This window comes from Harpia harpyja, chromosome 1 (assembly GCF_026419915.1).
Source record: "Harpia harpyja isolate bHarHar1 chromosome 1, bHarHar1 primary haplotype, whole genome shotgun sequence".
Lineage (NCBI taxonomy): Eukaryota > Metazoa > Chordata > Aves > Accipitriformes > Accipitridae > Harpia > Harpia harpyja.
Window position 1 is genome coordinate 38,565,428 of NC_068940.1, and position 18,976 is coordinate 38,584,403.

The window sequence follows — 18,976 nt, forward strand, 5'->3', positions numbered from 1 at the left end:
GCTTAAAACCAGGCATGGACTTCCACTGAAGTTGGAAAGGCTTTGTGCAGAAAAGAGGTGGGCAGGTGGAAATGTTCCAGATAAAAATGAAACAACCTGCTCTGATTCCCCCCCCCCCCCCCCTTAGCATCAAGAAGAAATTTCTCTTGCAGCATTCACAATCTGGGAGGCACTAAAGTGATATTGCAGGGAACTTCAGATGAGGTTAGAGATTGTTTTAATTACTGGTATTTCCTATTGGTGGGATCCTTTCTTAGTGCTGCAGATTCTGAGTGTAAGTGGTGGTGGTACTTCTGTTCAGGCTGGGCTCTATCATAGCAGTTCCTGCTTTGAGATGAGGATGTGAAATACCTTCTGACTTGGGTAATAACACCCATTTGTTTTTCCTCTCTTATACTGGGCTTTTAGTTAATTCTGCATAGTGCAGTTCATTGCATTGAAGACAATGTCAAAGCTCCAAGTAGCTTTAAGTAGTGCAGGATGAGACCTGCAGTGTGTGGCTGACAACTTGCATGTGGCAGCTGCTTCTGCTATTGTGGGTGTGGGGCTGTCATGCTTCCTGCTTTAGAAATCATTCTCATGATAGTCATACTGTTCTGAGATTTTTTTCATCATCAACCTGCTTTAAAAAAAGAAAAAGAAAAATCAACCCACAAGTGCTCATCAACTTCTTAGTGAAAAATGTTACTTTCCCCCCAAGTAAGTAAAATCTGTTTTGTAGCTTTGTGTGCAACATGCTCTAATTTAACTGCCTTACCTGAAATTTTCACATACCAGCTTTCTAAACCATGGCCGGTACTGGTGAAGTGTCTTCATCGAAGCAGCAATCTCTGCATGTCTTTCCATAATTGCACATGTGTAAACTCTGCTCTGCACTTTACCTTCCAGTTAGGCAAGACTGAGCTTCTGCAGTGACCCAGTTGTGGATCCTTGCCAGTGTGGTATGTGTAAACCCCAAACCCTAATAAATTAACTGTTAATTCAAAATAGATGCTACCAACCAGCAAGTCTAAAAAGGAACAGCCTGTTTACATGTCTTAGTGCATTTAGGCTAACTACTATATTCATGGGGAACCTTCCCACAAAGCAGCTCTGTGATGGAGAGGAGAGGCCTCTTCCTCTCCTGTGTGGTCTGCTGTGTGCGTCCCTTGCACCACTGGGAGTGGTGGATGTGCATGTGGTCCCACAGCAGGACCGCAGAAGCTGGTAGAAGCTCACTGACTAGTAACAAGAATCCGTCTGGTCCCTTAAAGGGTACAGAGGAACCCTGTTAGATATCCACGTTAGCAGAGGGTTGGAGGATCTCCTGAAGAGCTGAGTCCCAGCACGAAGATTTCCTTTGCATTCAGAAGTGGAGCATGGCTGGGTGGGAATGCTGAATGCAGCCCGTGGAAATAGCTGCATAATTGTTCCTTGGCAGTTTTTGACACTAGAAGCCAGCAGACACCTGACAGCACTTTGCTGGCTTGGTTGGGATGTGTAGGTGGGTTTGTCTAACTCTGAAGTGATGGGGTTTTTGTTTGGCTAGGTTTTTTGGACATACTCTCCATTACAACCAAGCATGCAGTGGAGCCTGTAATTACCCACATGGAGAGGGTTGTGTTTTGACCCCAAAGGGATGGTGGAGGGAGTTGGCAGAGTGCCACTGATGGCGCTCTCCATGCCTGGCAGCACCAGTGCTTGGGTGTGCCCAAGCAGGAGGGTGGCTGTATGGATTTACTGGCCACAGCTAGCACGGGTTGACTCAGTGGCAGAAGCAGAAGGGGACGAGGATGCCATCTGCCACATCACCTGTTCAAAACCTATTCCCTCAGGCTGCGTTGCTGGGGTTAGCCCTAAGCCTTTCTGTCTGGAGGGGTCAGCTCAGCACCGCTGTGAAACACCTCCACAGGAACTCAGTTTCCTTTGGAAAGAGCTGGTGGAGGTGGCTCGTTTATCGGTTCTGGGATGTGCACTGATGGTAGAATGCCATTTCCATCTCTTTTTGCTTTATGCTTGGTTCCTGGCCCTAAAAATGCAAACCTGTTTAGCATCTTTTCACACAGTATTAAATGAGAAGATGTATTCTTATAGCTGTAACAAGCCTGTTTTATAAGCTGGCTTTGGGCCACCTCAGCAGAAATCAGTGGGCTGTATGCATATGCTCTGCCTCTCCTTTTTAGGGGAGAGTGGAGAGAGGGGTTTTATTCCCCACGCTCTGCCTCTTGCTCTGGGAGAATTAAAGCCCCTCTTAGGGCAGCTACTCTTACATCTTTTGCTGTGATTAAATTCTCTTATTCTCCACACCTTAATGACAGAAGCTTCTCTGAGAGTTATTCCTAATGTGTGGAAGGGGAATGAGCATGCATGTGCATTTTCTACTCTCCTTTGCTGCAAAGTCATGTGAAATAGCTATAGATGGCACTCTGGTATTGGTTACTGCCTGTGCCTAGCCGTTTTTGTGCTGAGAGGATGGAGCACAATGAAATTCTGTCTTGGGAGAGAAGATCAATTTGGCCAGCTTCTGAGAGAAGATTTATGTGTAGCTTCTGCAGCGAACACACGGTGTGAGCAAGGCTATAGTTAAGGGTAGGAAGGGTAGAAATTAAGTTTGGGGAATAAGGTGAAGCCTAGTGGCAGAACAGCGTCATATTGTAGGAATACTGTTAACTGTTATACAGATTTTTATAGACAGTGCTTCCATGTAGATGATCTGGCATTCTGGGTCTTGTGTTGATAAGGATTTAAGGAAACTTTGTACCTCATTTAAAGGGATGTTTTATTCAGTGTCTGCCCAGACTTTCTGTGCCCTAAGAACTGGTGCTGGAGGCTGTGGTACCCCACAGGCTGCAAGGCCTGTGCTGTTCCAGGACAGAACCGGGGAGGTGTTAGCTGAGCAGAGGGTGCTATTATCCTCTGTCTCCTACTCCGAGGTCACCAGTGGAGAATTTCAGCTTGAGAGCACAAAACCTCTTTGTGTAAATCAGTAATAGAAATAAGATTTAGAATGGGTGAGTGCTTGAGGGTAGAAGGGGATGTTTGCTCTGTGCATAGCTCTTGCCCTACCGGGGAGGGTCTTACGTCTTCAGAGTTTGTTCAAACTTGAGAGGTGCTTTACATGCACTGTCAGTCTCGGGGATCCCTTTCTTTCCCTTTCTTACTGCCACATTTCAATATTCGGGTAGAGAAGCACTGATTCATTTGAAATGCATTCTTTACTCCACAGATCACTGCTAGGTGCTATGAAAAGTCTGCCATGTCTAGGTTTTCAAAACTCATTCGCTTGGACTCTTAGTGACTTCTGCCTGTTTCAGGAATCAAAGTCTGATTCATTTTCCATTGCGACTCAAAGTCTTGGACTATTTAGAGGCATAGCAAAAATTAAAAGAATCTCTTCTAGCAGCGTCGAAGCCTGTGGTGTTTTAATCTTTGATATGAAGATTTCTCCTGCTTGGAGAATAGTTCATTTTAATGCTGTGAAATAGAGCATGACAACTGTACTGCTATATATACTACAGTAAGCATTATGTGCTGCTTAATAAAATGATACTCCTGTCCAAAAACTTCCTTTCATAATGAAAGAAGGAAGGTGCAGTATTCAGATACTAGTAACTCACACCTAAAACTTTTGGCACAAATTTGTCTTAGTGTTGTTCTACTGCCTGCAGCTGGAGTTAAAGTCTTCATGGTTCAGTGCTCTCTGCTTAAAATGCAGCCTGTTAAATGTTGCAATAGTCTAGATACTTTTGGAACCTAGTGTCTGTCTGGTCTGGCTCTGCAGGGAATTTGGTAAGCGGAAGTGGGGTTGAGACATGAAGACGTGGTGTGTAGCCGTTGTTCAACTTGGGTTTAGCTGCAATACAATGGAAAGCTGAGGAAGAAAACAACCTGTTTTCCATAAAGTCATTTTTGAGATGTGTTAAAACACTGTGAGGTCTATAAACATGACCTGGGGGAAAGAAAGATGAGAGATCCTTGGAAGCAACATACAGCTGCAGAAGTGCAAAACCTACAGGACTTTGCCACCAAGAACTTTACCTGCTAGGAATGATCAAAACCACATGTTCCTCGTTGTAGTACAAGCCTAGGGTATAATCACTGTATTTTGCTTCTTGGCTGTTCCTGAGTTTGCAGTCTCAGGGAAGGTTGTAGGCATCTTCTGGTGCTTTTCAGTGCTTGATTTAAAAATCTTCGTCCTTTTGCTGTACTTCCTACTTCTTTTCAACAGGCTCAAAGCCTGTTGGCAAAATGACTTTTACTGAGCTCAGGTAGGATGCTCACATGTCTTGGGAGTGAATGTAGGTTTGACACTGATTTGATTCTGCTTTTTCTGCCTGCAGCTTATCACTCAAGCTCTCCAATGAAGGACTTCATTTCCTCAGTCAAATATTTTCCATGTGACTAGATAATAGCTAGAGGCAGTGATTTTTGTGTCAGTGCTCGGCACTGTGGGTTTTCTGTTCAGAAATCGTATGGCCATCTGAAAAGTAGTCCTAAAAAAACCAAGCACTGCATTTGTTCAGTGTGACAGGATAAGATGAAGTGATGGGGTATTTTTATTTCCATGGCACTTAAAATTTGTCTTTTTTTCCCCAACAAAGCTTGAAGTCACAGGGAGGTTCATTCATTGTCAGTAGACTCCTTCCCTGTCAAACTGAAAGTCATGTCCCAGTTTCTCCATTTGTACTCCCTGTAACGTGGTGCTTGTGAAAAGCACCAGCTTAGCTGCTGGGGATGTCCAGATTTCACCCACCTCCTCGATGGGCTTGTAGCCGAAAAGTTTTTTTCCTGATGCACTAGTGTCATGACACCCAACAGCTTTGCCCCAGAAGCAGCTTCATGAAGGGGAGCCTGATTTACAGTTCTGTTCAGTCAACAGCTCTCCCATCGCCAGGAAACAGAGGTTTTTAAGTGGGTTTGTGATTAGGGAAAATTGCTAGAAACCTGATTGAGACACTGAACTAGCTTATGCACCAGTTGCCAAGGCACTATCTTTTAATCATGACTGACACAGTTGTATATTGAATACAAAGCCTGGCACCATAATCTTTGTGCTGTTTTAATGCTAGTGGAGGACCACTGGTTACAATGTGGTTAAACCTGGTCTGTACAACAGGGAGAGGAACTGAGGATTACAGAATTAATACTAGATAAAACCACAGGCATGAAAGACTCATTAAAAACTATCAAGCCATGGAGTAAAGAAATGCAGGAAAGAAATGACACCAACGCCAAAGAGCAGTAAGAGTAGGAAGATAAGGGGAGAAAGTTATTGGCCTGACAGTCCTTCAGAGAGCAGGAGAAAAAATTGGCTTAAAAATTGAGCCTGATAACGAAGTGGTATCTAATGACTCTACATGCAAAAGTGACTTTTCCTTGAAATACTAGAGTTTTATATTCTAATGCAGAAAAAGGAGGTAGTAGCAAAGGAAGTTGATAGATTTCAAAGGGAATATTAATTAGGTACAATTTGAAAGTCCAGCCAAAGATCTATTTAAATTGATGCATTTCTAATGGAAATTAATCTGCCACGTGTTTTCCTAAAATAAAAATAACTTGGTAAGATACTAAGTCTGCATGTGTTCAAAGTAGACTTTGAACATTAGAAAAAAATAAAAAATTAAAGGAATTCACTCGAGCGTGTGAAATGGCTGGTCTATACTGCTGCCTGGTGTAGGGCTGGGTGGCTTGATCTGTGCCAGAGGGCTCGGCTTGCAGCCCTTCCCAGCAGTGCTGCTCTCAGGGCTAGGAAATACACAGAGCTCTTGCTAGGAGGGGTTGATTTGAGTTCTCCTGTCTTTCCATGATGTTTAGAGCAAGAAGTTACTGATTCTTTGTAGCTTGTTAAGATACGAATTAGCAGAAGCTGTATGCCAAGGAGAAGGGTACCTTGCAGTGTTTTTGTCAAACTAGTAGCTAAGGTTCAGTTCTGGGAGGAGCAGGTAGGGCTGGGAAGAACAGATGTATGTGGCTTTCAAAGAACAGAGGAGATGGCATTTGGGGCATCTGTGTGTGATATGTGGCTTGGAAGGAGGGCGATTGAACAGTAACCAGTTTTCTGATTATGTGTTAGCCTCTTTCTTTGATTTCATGTTACAAACCTTTGTCAGCTGCTATGTGTTGTTCCTTTGGTGTCGCTTAGAGCTGCGTTTGATTTATGCCGGTTGAGAATCTAGTCCATAATTCCTAAGGATGATGCCTTATTCACCACTACAGAGGTTATATTTCTTGTCAGGTCATTTCACATATGTGAAGACTGACAAAGCTACAGCACACAGATTTCCATACGCTTAATTTGCTTATGTTGGGATGGACTTGATTTGTCGTATGGCCATGTGTCATCTGCACACTGAAGCATGATGTACTGCATCCTTGTGTAACTGAGACCCATGCTCCCTTGGTGACCTCTGGAAAAGTATTGAGAAAATCAGCCTTTGGAGTTGTTAATGAAACAGAGAGCCTTGCAGAATAGTTTAGTGCAGTGACAGACCCAAGAGGATTTTAAAATACTAAATTTTTCCTTTCTTGGACAAAACCCAAATTCTTGGCACCAATGCACGTTAGTGCCAGCAGGATTCTGCTCCTGTGTGTGCATGTGTTGAAGGCCATGAGGCATGCACTGGTCTGCCAGTGCTGGGTGGACCAGTTCTACTTTGCAATGCAAATGTGAGACATGGTGAATGTTAATGGATCTGTCTGCATGCTTGCAGAGATTTTGCAGAAAATGAGACTTACAGGCCTAATGCATTGAATATATCATAGGATCCTAAAGTGTGCCAATCTTTTCAGTTTTGTTGGGAAAAGCAGGCAGGTATGTGGCATAAAGGAGACACCACAGCTGAAGGACACAAGGAATGGCTGAGCTAGTAGGTGCTCTTTGATCTCAGCACATCTGTTCCCTTTGAGATAACTTCATGAAACACATAGACCCTTTGCACCATCCCACAGCTCAGCCCTTATCATTGCTATGAAATAGCCATGAGCTGGAAGAGTTTTCTCTGTACTGATGTTTAAAGGCGATGATCAGGTATCCCCTGTTGTGACTGGGATAACTACAGTCTCTGCAGAGGGTTCTTAGCTGGTCTGAGTGCTACCTACTTATGTTTGGGTTTTGTGCCCTTTGCTTTCCAGGCTTTTGTCTGATCCTAGGAAAGTAACTCCGAGGCATGTGCTAACCCTTGACTCCCAGCATTAGAGCCTGCTCCAGGACCTTCAGCTTGTTGCTCCACAGATGTTTGCCTCATCCCCCTCTGCTTCGGTCTCTTCACTAAAGTTTGACTGCTGAGAAACTATGGCAAGGGGTGAGATGAGCTCTTCACAGCAGGGGAAGGTGGCAGAGGAGAACCCTGGTTACTGTGCGGGCTGTTTCCTCCTGGTGGTGCTGACATCGGGTGGGATCCAGCCCCCAGAGTGCTCCCGGGGGTGCTTTGCGGTATCCTGCCTGGGTCTGTGGAGCTGAACGGGGCTGATTTAGGGAGAGCCTGGGAGACGATCTTGAAAGTTAAGGGTTAAACTCTGGCCAGCTGGACTTTAAGTAGCAGGCAGCATTCAAAGCACAGCGGACAAGTGGGATGTGAGAAGCCGGAATATGCAGGCATTGGGAATTGTGGGTGGCATTGAAAAGCCAAATACAAGAACAGAAACATATATTTTAATATATATTTCCATTACAGACACAAGCACAAATTGTGAGGTGGGGGTGAAGTGCATCTCAAGAGCAACATATGTGTTATCTCATGCCTCCATCTAAGTATACAAGCATGGGATTAATGTCTATTTAACATAAAGCTGAAAGTTTGGTGTACAGATGGTAGGAAGTTGGGCAACAGCATGTGTAGCTTGTAGCATAGATCTGTCTTAAATGAATGCTATCACCTAGCGTTGTTTCTCACAAAATGTTACCCTTCAAATCCGTCCCTAACCCACTTGCAATGATGCTAAGCTGCCTCTTCAGCACAGGCGTACTCAGGAAATTATAGGCCAGTGAGTCTGATCTCAGGCTAGGTAAGAATCTAATGACGATAAAATGAGATGAGAACACAAAGCAGTGGGAGAAATATGAGTCGATAAAAATCAGCCAGTGTGGCTAAATCTTGTCAGGCAAATGTAGTGGGGTTTCTCCCTGCCCCTGCTTTTAAGGTGATGATGCAGTGAGCAGTCGCACACAGGAAGCGATGGACACAGACATCTGTAAGACACTTGGCACAGCGAGGCATAACAGACTGATGGGTAGGATTAGTAGGTACAAAATGTGCCCGGGAGATACCAAAGGAGCAAATGTGACTGGCATGCTGAAAAACTCATTGCATGCAGATTTCGGAGCCATGCACAGACAGCTAATACGCAGAATCTCATACCACACTGTGTGCAAAATAAATACTGTTAATGCTGTTTGCAGGTGGGGAAACAGGTCCAGCGAGATGACATGATTTGCCAAAAGGGAGAGCAATGGAACTGGAAATAATGCTTTCCAGATTAATTTCATTAGTATGGTGTACTGTGACTGTTTTGGTATATCCCTGCTCTAGCCAAATAATTGTGGGGTACCGAGAGAGGCTTTACAGAGAACCTCGGTCTATGTTCAGGCAATTTTGCTTCAGAATTTTCTTCTGTGCCTATTTATGATGATCTTCTTTGTCTTTATGAGTCTCACCAAGCCTATCTTGAAAGAGAACTTACCTTTCAATCTGCTGTTATGGAGGTCAAATGTTAGGAGCATGCTTTTAGGGAAATATCTTTGACCTCATTGATTATGTTGTAGCTCTGGCTTTTCTAAAGATTAGGACACTGTCTGCTTTAGGAATGCAACTGAAAATAGCACTTTTATTCTCTGCTCTCTGTTTGCTCTCTAAAATTAAATGCTCTTGTGGTCTGAGTGGAAGCCAAGAGTGGTAGTATGCAACACTTTAGCTGCAGCTGGCTGGCTTGGAGACCTCTCAACTGGTCTTCACAAATTTTCTGCCAAGTGGGGATGATAATGCTTCACTAAGATGCCCTGCTCATGCAGGGAGCTGGGAAGTGACTGACTTTGTATCTGTTGTGTTTAGTCCCTTTGAGCCTTTCTGTAAGGGGCATAAAACAGCCACTTGAGCAGAATCCAAAGCTCTCTCTTCAGTTCCATGCTTTTTTAGTGGATCAGTTCTGTGTTTTCCATTGTATTTAAAATTAATCTACTTGTAGATCCCTGGTTTTAGCTGAAGTAATCCCCAAGTTGTCCTTCATGGGCTGTATTCCTTCACAAATGATCCTCTTAACACTGCTTATTTTTATAGACCTTTCCTTATAATATACTTGATAATTCTGTGAGATATTGGTCTGTCACTTACTGAAGACTATAAATTTCTTTCAGAATCTTTTTGTTGATTGTCCCAAATGAATTTTGCCTGGCAGCTGCAGATATTACTTTAAAATTTCCTGTGGCACACCTGACTAAAACATCACTGTGCTGGCAGTTTTGGGGTTTCGTATTCCCAGGCCAGTCATGGGCTGCAGGCAAGTCATGTCAGTATTGTTGAGTGCTTACCAGTAAATGGGTTTAATAGTAGGGTTTTCACAAGGAATTAAATACCAGCTCTGTCAGTGAAAGGTTTTATCTCTAATGTAAGGAAGCGCGAGTGAGGATTTGTACTGACCTAACTAACTCTTCATCTCAGTTGTGGCCACCAAATCTTCAGATCACCCCAAGAGCTGCAAAAGCTGCATTGTCAGTGTTGCATGATGGAGGTAACAAGGCAGAGTTTCAGTCACTTGCCTGAAGTTACAGAACAGTTCAGTAGCAGAGCTTGGAGCTGTTTCTGCAGATGTGCGTAGCAAGGTCTGTAGCTTGCCATGCAATGGGCAGGACAATACAAAGGCTGGAAGAAGGCGGCTGGGAGAAATGTCCTTGTTTGGGGAAATGAGTTCCCAACACAGGCTGAGGAATGCTAGAAAAAGGGTTTATCCAATACTTCTCTGGAGGTGATAAATGTTAGCGGGAACCCGATGGAGTGCAAACTCTAACTCTGAGAATTATGAGGGAAATCAATGTCAAGACAATGTTTTCTGTGCTTGTATAGCTTCAGAAATGAAAGCTCCACCTTGACTTTGGCTGGGAATTTGGCTTTGGCTGGTGGGCAGTGTTGCCCACCATCTGATCTCTGTGTACTTCTGTGCCTTGAAAAATAAACAACTTTTTACTGTCCTTTGAGACAGGGTGTTTTAAGGATGCAAGTTGTCTAGAGACTGCAAGAGGCATCTAGGAGCTGGGACTTTCAGAGGTCTAAGCTGGCTGTCTCACAGTGGGTAGGTCATTAGCCTGCTGCCAGCCACGTTTTCTTTGTGTTTGATCAGTATAGACGTTTACTTTGGTTGCACCACAGGAACAGTGTGTGAATAGGTAAATAATTGTTTAGAGTGGCTTGTTTAGTCTCACGTGGCCTTTTTCGCTCATACAAAATGCTGACAGGGGAGCAAGTCCTCCTAAGGGTTACTGTTTCCTTCAGCTCCCACCTGAAGCTTCTCCATTAGCTCAAAATGATTTGAGCTGCAGTTGTGCTGATGGCAGTGTATGGAGAACACCAAACAAGGGCAGAAGCGAATCCCTAGCAAGGATGAAATGCAAGATTCACCCTTTGGTTTTGATACTGTGCAGTGTTGTGCTCTATACGTGACTGGCAAAGTGGGTAAGTGTGCCCATCTGCACATCGAGACCTTTCTACCCCACCCGTGGCTGTTTGGTTGCTGCCCCTCATGCTCAAAATAGAGCTGTTTCTTAGGGAACTCCCCTTCCTCCAGCCGCTAGCGCTGGGCTGCACAGTGGAGATAGTGTTTGCATCTGGTATTGAGCCTTTTGCTGCCTGCAGATATCCTCGGTATCGGACACAGCTGTTTGGACAGTTTTCTGAGTCATTAATCCAGGCAGGCGAGTATTGAGATAGTTTCCTCCCAATTGTCTCTGCACTCCCTTGTCCCATGAATACATCCATGGACTAATTTTTCATTTGAGTGAAGGATGAGGCTCCTTTCACCTCCCTGACAATGCAGAACGCAGCAGCATTTGGCTTGGGCATCGCAGCGCAGCTGGCTGACTCGTATTCCTCGTGACCACCCCTGTCCTGGTGGTGAGACCCTTTCATGGGGCTGTGCTATTTCTAGTCACTCTCAGATTTGTGGCTGTGTGCCCTTTCACACAGGAGTTTGAATTTCCATCTCCTGCTGACGTGCTGTAGTGGCCTGCCTGGGCTGCCTGCTCCTGCACGTGTTCGCTTTGCATCCTTGTGCTGTCTCCCTGAGCCTCCCTCTTCACCTGTGAATGACTGTGGGGCATAACAGCTTTAATTCCTCCTCTCCATCCCATTACCCTGCTGCTCACCTGCTTGGGAGATGATGGAAAGGACTCATGTTTGAAACACCATGAAGGGCAAGGCCACCCCCAGAGTCTCCATCTTCCCCAACCAACAGGAGTAATTATTCAAGCCTCTCTCTCTCATGAATAGTTTTGAGATCATGTGTTTTGAGCATAATATCCTTAGAGCTGTTTTGCCACTTGAGCCCTGGATCCCTGCTCCATGTCATTTTATTTTTGCCTCTCCCAGCTTGATTATTGATGAGAGCAATTTGAAGTACGTGCCACTTTATTCGGCAGGAACAAACTAGGTGTACAAGAGAGAAAAATATTCCCATCCTCTTTGTAGGAGATTGAGCAATGTGCTTCCAAATCTCTGCACACATGTACTGTCATTGATTCATGTTTCTGAGGACAACTCTGTCATTTGCATACAGATGACTGTGGTTCTTCCAGGCTTTGCTATGCCTCAGGCTGCAGCTGGGCTTCATGTTCATGCTATGGAACATGTTCCCAATCTGTATCTGTCACTGCTACTTAATGAAAAAGCTAAACATCGCTTCTCTTGCAGGCTCCTCTAATGGTTCAATTTTAATTTGTGTGTTGCTGACTGATTTTCTGTTTAGGCTATGATAAATAAAAATTAGACATTCAGAACAGATCTCTAGCTAGTGATGTCAACATGTTTTGCAAATTTAATTTATACCTCACAATATCCCTGCAATCTGCTTTCTTCCGAGAGGGAAACTGAGGCAACCAGAGGTGACCAAGGAAACTGAGAGTCCTAATGCTGGAAGCAAATCTATTGCTGCCAGTACAGGGTCACTGGCCATGGTCCAGTTAACATCTGTGTGTGCCAGCCAGGGGCTAGTCTGAGTTACCAAGGGCATCAATTGAAAGCTCTGGAAAATCTAGTTGTAGTGATTTAAGGCAATCCCATCCATGACTGCTCTGTTTCTCTGCTGGACATGAATGTCACTGCAGCAGAGGCTGCAGGAAGCAGCATACTCCTGTATGTCAGCCCCTCCAGTCCGAGCCTCGTGTTTCGTTATAAACCTTCTTCTAGCTGAAACAGAAACACCCGACTTTGCAAAGAAATGGTTCAAGTGTGGTAGAATTTCTTCTTTCTTGGCTTTGCGCTAAGGGTCTTCTCATTTGAGGGGTTTCTGTAAGACTTTGTTCCTAGAAGTCATTGGAATGGAAATGAAGTGTTTCACTGGACATTTAGAAGTGCCACTGCTGCCATGGTATGTGCAAGTGATATATATGCACATTTATCTACTCCTGACATCAATGTTCAGTGTGTTAAAATGATGTTAATGTTCAAACTCCAGAATTTTATGCTGAATGGGAATGATATTTTCATGTGCTGCTCAATACCTGACTTTCTGACATTCCTGGATGTTAGTAAGTATTATAATTAAATAAGTGTTGTCTCCTTACAGTTTTCTTGTAGAAATGCCTGTCCCTTTTTAAAACTGAAACGTGTGATTAGAATTGTTGTATGGGCTTAAGTTCAAGGTGTAGGCTGCACCTTTCATTGCCTGTAAAGGTCCCTCATGTAAGCAGGAGTAGCTATTTGTAAGCAACATTATCTGCCAACAATACAGGTTTCATGGACATTTTGCCTGAATAATTATCTGTGTTGATACTGTATTCAGTACTGCCATTGCCAGAGACCTTTAAAATGGGTGTAACCATGTCTGTTTTCATAAAAAGGAAGAGAAACACCACTGCTTAAGACTGAGGGCAGAAAATTGTGATTCAAGACCCAACTTGAGCCAAGGAGATCATTAGGGAGGAATTAAATGCCATTACTAATCAGGAGCAGGTCACTTACAAAATTCCTCAGACCCTGGAATTCCATGGATTTCAGGATAGTCTCAGTCTCATGACTGACTGCAATGATGTAGAGTCCATCCTGCCTCTGAGTCCGTCAGTGCTTTTATCAATGATGGAAGTGCTCACAGAGGATACCAGATAACTTAATTTAATTTTAAAATAAAACATTTGTACCACCAAAGCAATAAAATCCAATAAATTCACAAATGACCTCCCAGCTGTAGTGCTGTAAAAATCCTAAATGGAAATCTGAACTCCATCAGCCCTTCATTTCTTAAAAACAAAATAGATAGATACATCAAAAGGACCAATAACAGTTTGGGAAGGTAGGAGGTCTGTGTGATAAAACTGGCACTTGCTGCCTTGGCTATGGATCAGTAACAAGGAAAAGCCTAATAGCATTTTTATATAGCTGAAGCAGCTTGTGAATGCATGTAGCACATCCACAGAGCTTTCTGTTCAAAAGGCAGAAGCCAAAATCTCAGCCTTGGTCATTAAAGCAACCATCACCAATTGGAGGGGCTGCTTGATTCACTCTCTGAGAAGTACAGCCCGTAAAGGAGCCTGTCTGTCTACAGCTCACTCTCAAACCTGTTGCTAGCGCCAACACAACCATCTTGCCGTGGGATGCAGGCTGGTTTGGCCGCTGTACAGCAGATGTTCATGCTCGTCGTCAGCATCGACCCAAGGAGCCGGCTGGGGCCTCCTGAGCCTGGGCTGAATTCCAGGCTGAGGTTGGCTATTGCTACGAGTTGCTCACTGAAAATGGTAAGGGTGAGGCCCTAGGGGCACTTGGTGGGCATGTAGCTCGGGTCTGGTTGAAGGCATCATCCCTGCGTGACAGTGACTCCATTTTACTTTGTTTACATGGCCTTTGATGGAGGAAGAGCAAGATATGAATAAGGGTATAAAAATTTGAGCTTTAAGGGCAAGGTGCACAGATCATGCTGCCTTCTTAGGGTCCCTGGTTTAGTTAGACCTGTCTGTGGTCATGGCAGGTGGTCTAGACTTTTGTGTTATTGAGGAAATTAATGGCTAATTAAAAATTCTTTAGTTAGATTAGTACCAGATGTTTCACAAAGCACTGTTATAAATATCTCTCCAGCTGCCTTTGCAAAATCCAGTTTGATAATGCAGGCTCCTACTGGTCTTCAGTTTGAGAAAATATACTTGACAAAGTTTTCATTTTTGGATCAAGTTTATGTAAATATTTAAAGACTTATCGGATTAATAGGACTTTACAATAACTCCAGAAGCACTCTTCTACTTCACGAATACAAGCAGTGTCTTTTTATACACAGCAGCAACCTCTGAAGATGGATGACAGCTCTCAGTTTGATTGTCAATTTCGTGTTTATACTCTGTTTGACAGATAATATTTTCATGGTGATTTACTCTTCCTCATAATTAGATGTAGCAATTAGAATATCTTATATATTACGCTGGAATTTTCTTCCAGTGATGCTGTAGCTGGGTGGTCTCTCAGATACCTGTTCCACAGCAGAGCAAGCATGGGAATTAACTCTCCACCACGCCAATCTGTCTTCTTTTTTTCCCCCTTTGAATCATTTTAGTCTCCTGGTACTGGGGAACTTCCACTGTTTTCCCAGGATATTCCCTATCCCCAGTTGATGTTTGTTTGTCTTATCTTTACTGAAATTAGTTCCTTACAGATCTGATGAGCTGGCTTGCTATCTTTTGCTGGGCAGCAGCATCCCTCCTCCTTTGTCGCAGAAAACAGATGCTCTGCCATGTCCCTTTGGTACCCCAAGGAATGCTTTTTCATTTCACCATCAACGCAGAAAAATGGTCAGAGATGGAAGAAACATACAGAGAACTGAGCACCTGACAACATTGGCAGCACCGCCCACAGCCGTGTATCCTCTTGTCCTTGGCCTCTTAAAAACAGCTTTCCCTGCTCACTCTCGCAAAGCACATACTGCAGTAAAGATGAGAATTCCCAGCCGGAGGTTGCCGCTGGGGCAGTATTCAGCATCAAGGTTGATACGCAGAAGAGAGGCACGGCTGTGTGTCTATTTTCCATGTACAGTTATTACACAAGTAAATTAACTGTAAACATACATCTCCATAATGAATGCTTGTGTGTCAAAATGCCCAGTTTGCATGGAAAAGGTTGTAGTATTTGCACATACAAATTGGGTGCACAATTATGTAGTTTAAATGACTGAACGCACTGGTATGCTTACAAATTCTTGCAGTCAATGTCTTCCAGCACAGGGGCAGAACCACAGGGAAAGAAGTCCAAACGCAGCCAGAGCAGTGGTTCTCAAAGTCTCATCTCCTCATCTCCAACACTATCAGAGTTGCGCTGCCAGCATTTTAATGGGATGCTCCCAGGAAAGGGTCCCGTATCTGGTGGCGAGCTGGTAGTTTCTAAAAGGCAGAGGGATATGAGTTTCAGGTTACTTCCCACCATCTGGACTGCAGAAATGCTGAGCTGAGGCTGGGCAAGGGCACAGCGCTGCAAAGCACCTCTGATGGGTAGCAGCTGGGCTGCACTGTCCCTTCTTCACCTGGTGCAAAAGTGATACTCGCATCCTTGCTGGGCCAGCTGGGGAGCAGGAGAGCTGGCCCCACAGCGGGAGAGCAGCATGCTGAGAAAGCAACAACCTGCCCTGAAAGGCTGAAAGCCTGAGCGAGCAGCAGCGAATATAATGTTTCATTGGTGCAGCTGCAAAACAAGGCAACTTTTGTAGATTTTTGTCACTGTGTGGAGAGCTGGTTGAAAGCTTTAGGAGGTGAGCCGTGTTGTTCTTTGGCTATAACACGACTTACTGGTTTCCTCTGGACAGGAAGATGTAGCATGTGCACACGTGTGTGGATGTGCATTTTGTTCCCCACCAGCTTCCCTTGGCTAAAGGAGAACCCAGATACCCATTTTGAAGAGCCACAGTAATTCTCAGGTTTTTGTTTTCACTTTCAAGTTCTTTGTAAGAAAAAGAGCCCATAAGCTTCGTTTCAAAGGTGGAATCTGGAATGCTTGCTCCTAGGTCTGGTGGCTGGCATTGTTAAAGGGGAGGTCATACCAGCTTCTGCAGTGTCCTCCTGGCTCACCAGTGAGCAGGGGATTTCCCCCATCCCTGTGCTCACTGCCATTCCCCTCAGTTTTCTGCAATTATGCTGCAAATTCTGCATTTGTATGCTTAAAAACCTAAATGTTTAATTACATGAAAAAGCTTGTTTGATTTGATTAGCACAGACTTACAAAAGCATCTGGAGAAAGTATCTTCCAACAGGGAAGCTGTTCTTGACAGGAGAACAGGATTAAACAGGCATTTAGAGAGTTAAACCCTGGTGTCTTTTGGAGGCATAGCTGGAACCAAGACCTTAAACCAACCAGATCTGCTGTACAAAGCCACCTCAGCTGGTGCAAATGGGCTCCAATGGATTGGGAGCAAAACTAAGGACTTACAGTCTTGAGATTGAACTCGAGTAGGTCTCTTCAGGAGGTGGCCAAAGAGGAATCAAAAACTTCTGGTTAGCCTTTGCCTGTGGCCCGCGGGGCAGAGAGGGAGAGACAGAGAAAAATGAAACAGAATTACAGTCTCAATGCTGTGATTAATGTTGGTGTTGAAAGGGGAACAGGGTTCTCTGAGTTGCCTGCCTAATCACAGGCTGTAACCTGCTTGGCAAGTCTTTTCCACTTTAGACTCTCCTGGCTGGCAGCCAGAAATATTACTTCTGGGACAGGTGACATTGTGTAGGTTTGACATACCTCTTCTGTTGTCTTTGTAATGCTGCCAGCATCCTGTGGTCATTTTCTGTCAATTGGGCTCTTGTTCCTTTGGGGGACTTATAGCTCAAGTATTCTTTCTTTCTGTTGTGGAGGGGAGAGGGAGGAAGAAGAAGGGAGAACTTAGAAAACAAAATTAGATGCTTGAGATAACAAAGGCTATACCAAATTCCCTAGGATTCACAGCAAGGAATTATGCTTCAGGTCAATTTTGATTTCTAGAAACCAACCTGTTGGTTAAATCCCAGATCAAAAGTGCTCCTTTAAAGACTTGCTCTGTGCCTTGACCATTGCCATAAAAAAAGCAATGTTGAAAGAGTGTGGTAGGTCTGGGTTTAAGCAGGGCTCACCATGTGCTTAGGCTTTAAGAAAAAAAGCTGTTCCATGAACAGCTGACCTTATGAAGTCTAGTTTCCTGCAGGTTTGGCTTTCTGTCTCGTCACCTCTGTAACCCCGTCTCCTCCATCTCTCTCGAGAAATCTCTTGCAGACAAGAAGGAAGGCAGCAAGCAGGTGTCTGTGGGTGCTGCTTGATCAGCTGCCTGCCCCATGGCATCTCCGCTGAGCTTTCTCACCTTCTCAGCCAGATCCTGGGATCTTTCCCTACTGCACAAACCAGGTGGGAACTAAATTATCTCAAAGACTTCAATCCCTCTTCCAAATCTGGGTGAGAATGGCAGATGAATGAAGTGCTACTGGGGAGGAGCAGTGTTGCTGTGGAAAGACAGACTGAGATGGAGGTCTGTTTCCCAAGGAAACTGCTAAAAAAATAATGCAGTTGTGCAAACATGGCCACAGTTTAGTAACTATTTGCAGTCCCTGTGTGTAGCACGGTGTGGAGTGGAAAGTGCTGCTGCTCCTATTTGTGCTTATGACTCTGCTGAGGACTCTCTGTGTCCCTTGGCGTGTCACTGAATGTCACGTCTCAGGTCCATCCCAGGTGAAAGGGAGAAAATGGGGCATGTTGCCTGATGGATGTCAGGCTCTTTGGGTTAACTCTGGCCACGTGGAGGGGACTGCACAACGGGGCCTCAAACTTGGCTGAGGCCTTTGTGTTTCTGGAACACAAACAACAACTAACTTTCAGTTTATAATAATCTCAGTATGTATCTATTTACATAGCTGTTTAGTCCATAAAAGTTTCTCATGAAGGCTCTTTCCAAAGCACGTAGAGTACGTAAGGCTATTGCTGTGCTATTGCTGTCCATTTCTCCAGCTTCAGGGTTCCTTTCTGAAGCAAATTTAAGCACCCGAATGCAAGCTGACCAGCAGTCCTGACAATATTTGGAGCTCTAAAAATGAGCACTAGGATTTTTGATACTGTTCCCATTTCTAACTGGCAACCAAGGGAAAGCTCTCGGTGTGGAGAGAATTAACAAAATGCATGGGTAAGTGATGGTCATGACTTGTGTTTTGCCAAGCAGAGGCAGGTCAAGCGATTTGGGTGGAAAACAAAACCCAGCTCTGATTGGCAACAGCCTCGGCATAGCGATCCCCACCTCCTCGTCTCCTCTGTCACTCTGGAACATGTCCTTGGAGCACCTCACGGTGCAGCATGGGGTCATGCCAGGTGGCCCGCCAGATCTTCAGGGAGAGGTGAGTGAATTACCAGCCTGCCCCCCATGCGGGGGGGTGAGAGGAGGTGGCCAAGGGGAGGGAAAAGTGAGCCTGGGGATGCTGAGGCCACGGCGTGCTGCTTTAAACTTACGCTCTCCGTGCCTCAGTTTCTCTGGCTACAAAAACAGCGGCTCCGAGGCCCGTTGGTGGGGATGTGTGGCTGGGGAGGACGGTGCCTGGGCTGAGTGCCTGGTGGGGAGCAGATTGCAGGGGAAGGCGGGTGCCCCGGGCTGAGCTGGCCGTGCCAGCCCTGCAGCACAGGAGCTGCCCCGGCTGTGGCGACTGCGTCCCCCGGCCTCCCCAGCCCGGGGACCGTGCGCAGCGCCGAGGGCAGGGCAGAGCCCGGTGCAGGCAGAGGCCGGTGCAGGCAGGGCAGGGCAGGGCAGAGCCCGGCGCGGGCGGGGCGCGGCTGGAGCGGAGCTGTCCGCGGCCGCCGGTGCTGAGCCGCGGTGGCAGCCGCCG

The 18,976-nt window shown here is 45.1% G+C and overlaps 1 protein-coding gene across 2 annotated transcripts in view; it reads left to right on the forward strand.

Annotated features, from left to right (window-relative positions):
• LOC128142171 (opsin-5-like) overlaps positions 1-18,976 on the forward strand; it is a 42,594-nt gene that overhangs the window by 8,192 nt on the left and 15,426 nt on the right. Inside the window, exons 1-2 of one of the 2 annotated variants that reach the window (XM_052788042.1) lie at positions 7,018-17,516; positions 18,322-18,493. The gene's annotated coding sequence lies outside the window, so the exon portion shown is untranslated. Of the gene's footprint in view, positions 1-7,017; positions 18,494-18,976 lie in introns of those variants that run through there. The other variant, XM_052788034.1, reaches the window with a different exon arrangement.